Below are 5,868 nucleotides of genomic sequence, written 5' to 3' on the forward strand. Positions count from 1 at the left end.
GACAGATAAAAGTACTGAAAATTTTGTTCTTTTGTGGTACCAGAAGGGGTTCCAGATATATATATCATCTTTACAACAGATATTGTTTTAGCAAAAATGTTTGTAATTGTGAAATTTAAAGAGAGTTGTATGCATTAACGCTTTCTTTGAGCATTATGTGTTTAAAAATTATGAACCTTATGTGGGGCAGGTAGCAACAGAAATGGTCCGACCTCTACCATCTTTTTAAAGGATCTTGTGCTGATGAAAATATTGAGACGTACCAAGTCTGGAATGGAATCGGAAGTTGATTTCGCTTTTTATGAACTTCATGGATATACAAAATTTTGAGCGTTTGTGGGGGAGGTAACAGAAGGAATGGACCGATATATTCCATCTTACTACCAGATATTGGGCTCATAAAAATAGTAGGATGTGTGAAATTTGAACGCAATCGGTATCTTATATCATATTTTTTAAGAGTTATAATTATTCAAAATGTTGACCCTTTGTTGGAGCCCACTTGATTTTATCCTTTAGAATTTGAAAAATTAGAGCAAAATTAGATAATTGCTTCCCTTTCTGTGTAGAAAAAAATATTTTTTTTGCAAATTTCGAACATATATGGAGGAGGTACCAGAAGGAGTGGACCGATATTGTCCATCTGAACACCACTTTGGGTTATTACAAATATTGGGATGTGTGAAATTTGAAGACAGTCGGGCTCTTACATCACATTTTATGAGAGTTGTAATTATTCAAAATTTCGACCATTTGTGGGGTAGGTGCTTGATGGAATGGGCCGATTTTGTCCATTCTTTTTTTTTTTTTTTTTTGAAAATTTTAATAAAATAAGCCCAAGTGAAAGATAAAGATACGAAGACAACACTACTTGAACCAAGGAACGATTATCCTTGGGCAGCGTTTATAATACACCGGAAGTCTGTACGACAAAATGAGAAACACTATCTCCCACCAAGGAACGATTTTCCTTGGGCAGTTTTGAAAATACACTGGAAGTCTGAAAACACTGGACGTCTGGAAAACACTAGAAGACTGAAAAGCACTGGAAGTCTTGAAAACATTAGAAATATTAAAATCACCGGAAGTAGCACTACTTGGACTACCTAGAAATGCGTTATAAGTTAGCTAATTCATTACAAAGGTGAGTGAAGTACTAGTGAGGAAAAATAAATAAATAAAAAGTTAAACAACAGGGGATGGTGATTGAAAGAAGATGGGTTAGTTAGAAATTTTGTTTGAAAGATTAAATTTAAAAAAATATGGAACAAAAATTAATGCCGAACAAGCGAGTGAGTTAATAAAAGCGGAGCTGAGCAAAGCATTATGCGCTCAAAGAGTAGAATTTGACAGACAAATTACCGCGATTCAGGGCCAATTTAATTTGGCGAAACCGTAAGAACAAAATTTCGCGAAGGTTACAATCAACCCACTTGTGCCATGTGAAATCACTCTAGAAGCGAACAAATCTCTTCCGGAATTTTCCGAACAACAAGCCACCTATGTGCCTTAGCGTGAGGCAGCGCGCAACGATTATGAATTATTTAAGAGATATGATGGCAGTGAACGCCACTATCAAGCAGTGAACATTTTAAGAAATAAGGTGCGGGTGTAGCCAAAGCGGTACTCTCATCTTTTAACACAGTGCTAAATTTTAGTATAATCATTGCACGACCGAGCTTTACCTAAGCTGACAATCGTCACATCTATTTAATAGACATATTGAGTAAGGTATACGCTTCTACTTATTTAAAATCAAACACAATTACTCATGAAAACAGATAGGAAACTATTTTATTCCTAACTAGACATGACTTAAATCATCTGCAACTTTAGGCCAAGCCGGTAGCAAACCATTTGAAAGAAGCATTTTTCAAGGTAATTAACAATCTCAAAGGAGTGTTTGCAGATCCCAATTCCAGTGAACATTTGCACCGAAAACGAAGACCCAGTGTACTCGAAATTGTACCCGTATCCCTTAAGTTTTTCGGATTTCGTAAACAAAGAATTCCAGGACTCATTGGCGAATGGTATCATTCGAAAGTCTAGGAAAACAGATAGGGAAAAACTGCGTTTTCCATAAAAAACCGAAACTATGGGTTTGTAGACTGCCCTTCGGCCTGAAGAATGCTCCAAGCATTTTTTAAGAGGGCGATAGCTGACTTTTTAAGAGAACACATCGGGATGAGGTGTTTCGTCTACGTGGACGATGTAATCATATTCTCGGAAAACGAGCAACAACACTTACAAGATGTGGAATTTGTACTGAGAAGTATATTCGAAGCCAATATGAAGGTTTCGGATGAAAAATCAAAAGTCTTCCAAACTGAGGTCGAATATATAGGATTTCTAGTTTCCCAAGGGGGAAACTGTTTAAGCAACACATAAATGCCATAGGAAATGTGATTGTAAATACAACTCATGGCAAAATGTCATCAACTAACACAATTCAAAGAACCGACAAACCGGTGAATTTTTTCGCAATCAGATAATCGTGGAAGAAGGTAGGTGTACAGCCTCAGAGAAGAATGTTTAATATATTTGGAAAAAAGACAAAATACCAATTACATTCCGAACAAACGGTGATCTGATCAAACACCTACAACAGTCTGTAAAAACGGATGTAGTAAACGCACTTTGGTACGACTTGCCCACTCTGGCACGATTCCAGCGCAAATTGGCTGAACTCTTTCCATATGTGGAGTTCAGACACATGGAGAAGTTAGTTATTGATATATCAGACCCGAATGATGTTAATCTTCGATAAAGTTGCTTTCGCTATAATGTAAAGATATAAGATATCTTATATTGGTCGCGAGTTAAAGAAAAAATTTTGTTTCCATTTTTTAGGATTGCCTTAAGATTGGTCATAGCCAATGAGGATGAGGACGTAAACCAAATAAGTAGACTGATACAGACGGTAAATATTCACCATAGGCAAGCGAGAAGCCTGAATACATTAGGAATAGTCCTGAAATACATCACTGGGACAACTGATCGTGATGACTTTGACAAACCGACTAACACTTTTGACCAACTAATCAACTCACAGGAGAGACAGTTTACTATCAACACCGCGCTGAAAGAAATTAATAGTCTAATCACAAAAATTTTAGAGGCAGACAAACAAAGGGAAATATTTATGTTATCCTCCTAGCTAGAAATAGGGCGATAATAACAGAATTAAATAATTTAGTAACTTCCATCACATTCGCAAGGAATGGAGTTTTGAACCCTATCCTTTTAGATAGCAATAAAATCAATTTTATATTAAGCAAGTTAAAAAATATCGGTCGGTTTTGCCGATTATTTTCAAATATTTTGACTTCTGTTAAGAATTTTCAAATTCTTGACCCTCTATAGAGTGGGTTTGGGGAGAATGGGTCAGTATTGTCTATTTCGCATTGGATCTAAGTACATATGGGAAATCATAAATTCCACATTCATCTCAGGATTCTGGATGAGAGACATTTCTTTAGATATAGCAATTTATAAAGAATCGCTGAGCTGTTTCGCAATTTATGACAGATAAAAGTACTGAAAATTTTGTTCTTTTGTGGTACCAGAAGGGGTTCCAGATATATATATCATCTTTACAACAGATATTGTTTTAGCAAAAATGTTTGTAATTGTGAAATTTAAAGAGAGTTGTATGCATTAACGCTTTCTTTAAGCATTATGTGTTTAAAAATTATGAACCTTATGTGGGGCAGGTAGCAACAGAAATGGTCCGACCTCTACCATCTTTTTAAAGGATCTTGTGCTGATGAAAATATTGAGACGTACCAAGTCTGGAATGGAATCGGAAGTTGATTTCGCTTTTTATGAACTTCATGGATATACAAAATTTTGAGCGTTTGTGGGGGAGGTAACAGAAGGAATGGACCGATATATTCCATCTTACTACCAGATATTGGGCTCATAAAAATAGTAGGATGTGTGAAATTTGAACGCAATCGGTATCTTATATCATATTTTTTAAGAGTTATAATTATTCAAAATGTTGACCCTTTGTTGGAGCCCACTTGATTTTATCCTTTAGAATTTGAAAAATTAGAGCAAAATTAGATAATTGCTTCCCTTTCTGTGTAGAAAAAAAATATTTTTTTTGCAAATTTCGAACATATATGGAGGAGGTACCAGAAGGAGTGGACCGATATTGTCCATCTGAACACCACTTTGGGTTATTACAAATATTGGGATGTGTGAAATTTGAAGACAGTCGGGCTCTTACATCACATTTTATGAGAGTTGTAATTATTCAAAATTTCGACCATTTGTGGGGTAGGTGCTTGATGGAATGGGCCGATTTTGTCCATTCTTTTTTTTTTTTTTGAAAATTTTAATTTTTTGTGGGGAAGGTACCAGAAGGAGTGGACTGATTTGCCCAGAACCGAACTCGATCTATGTTAAACAAACATATAATGATGTGCCCAGTTTGGACCAACTCGGATACTCCCTTCCGAGAGTTATCGTGCGCACCAGTCAGACAGACGGACGGACATCGCTAGATCGACTCCAAATGTTCTGAAACGGATTTGGTCCAAAGGGACCTAGGGTCTAAAACCATAATTTCGACTTGGCTCGTTTTGACCGTATCAAATCATATAAAAAGCAGCACTTCAAAACCTCTCAGTGGCCGATATTATGGCCGTAGCTAAAATTAAGATTTTATAATACAATAATGTTATATTTTTTCCTTTTAAGATATCCTATCCCTAAGTTTAAATGTAGGAATATTATGATTATAAGTAGCAAAAAGTCACCCAATGCTCCACTCGAGAGAATCCATCCTAGCTGCATGTCAAAAATACACCTCAGCAGTAAGAAAATGCAGCGATACGATGCCAACATTTTGTCTGTCATCATCACTCACATCATGCACATGGAACCAATCACACGTTACACTGCTAACTGCAGCACAAAATTCAACAACCTCCCGCCAATTATAGCGATAGACGATGGTTTGGTGGTCAGCAATGACCAACTGGCGATTGTATAAGGAAACAAAGAACCCCCTGTTAGGTCAATGATATATTTAGAATCAATAATACGTTATACTACAACGAAAATTCAACGAAACCCCTACAACCGAATATTCCATTGGCTTCTGTGATTAACCAAACGCAACACACCGATATACTAAGCACGTCCTATCTCTATCAAGTCAATAAGCAAAATCTCCAACATATCCATCACCTACAACACGTGGTCTATCAAGGTCATATCGCAAGTTCATCGACTAATAGAATTCTATTACTTATAGAACTGATTGCTTACTCAATAACTAAATCTGTGGAGTTCGCAATAAAAAACGCTAACTTTGGGACCGTGAACGGCCTTAACTTAGAAGGGGAGAAGTTATCGTTTTTTTTTTTTTTCAGTTTTGGCTTTTGTCAGGTAACTGAACGCTATACACGTGTTCTACTCAGCACATTTAACGTTCGCACAGGTTCTTGACACCGGAGTAGCCAAATAAAGTGCTGCAATATCGGCAAAGCGGTAGCGGAGAAACGCCAGTGCAGTCTGATTAACCAAATACGGCGCCGCAATGTCAGCAAGGCGGTAGCGGACCTACGGCAGCGGATCATAGCGAACTTAGATTAAGAAAAGTAAAATATAATGTAATTGGTGGACAACAACTTATGGACGTAATAACACACATAATTAATAAATATCAAGTAAAAAGCTGTAAGTTTGGCTGGGCGATATTTGAATACCCTCTACAGTTTGGAACGATTTTCAGAAGAATAAAATCCGTTAAAGATTCTGTTAAAATCTTCAAAATACCAAATATAGCCGTTATATTAGTGTCTATACGACGACGTGGACCTGCATAGGAAACTTTTGTCATTAGCCATTACAATA

This window comes from Musca domestica, unplaced genomic scaffold (assembly GCF_030504385.1).
Source record: "Musca domestica strain aabys unplaced genomic scaffold, Musca_domestica.polishedcontigs.V.1.1 28, whole genome shotgun sequence".
NCBI classification, from domain to species: Eukaryota; Metazoa; Arthropoda; class Insecta; order Diptera; family Muscidae; genus Musca; species Musca domestica.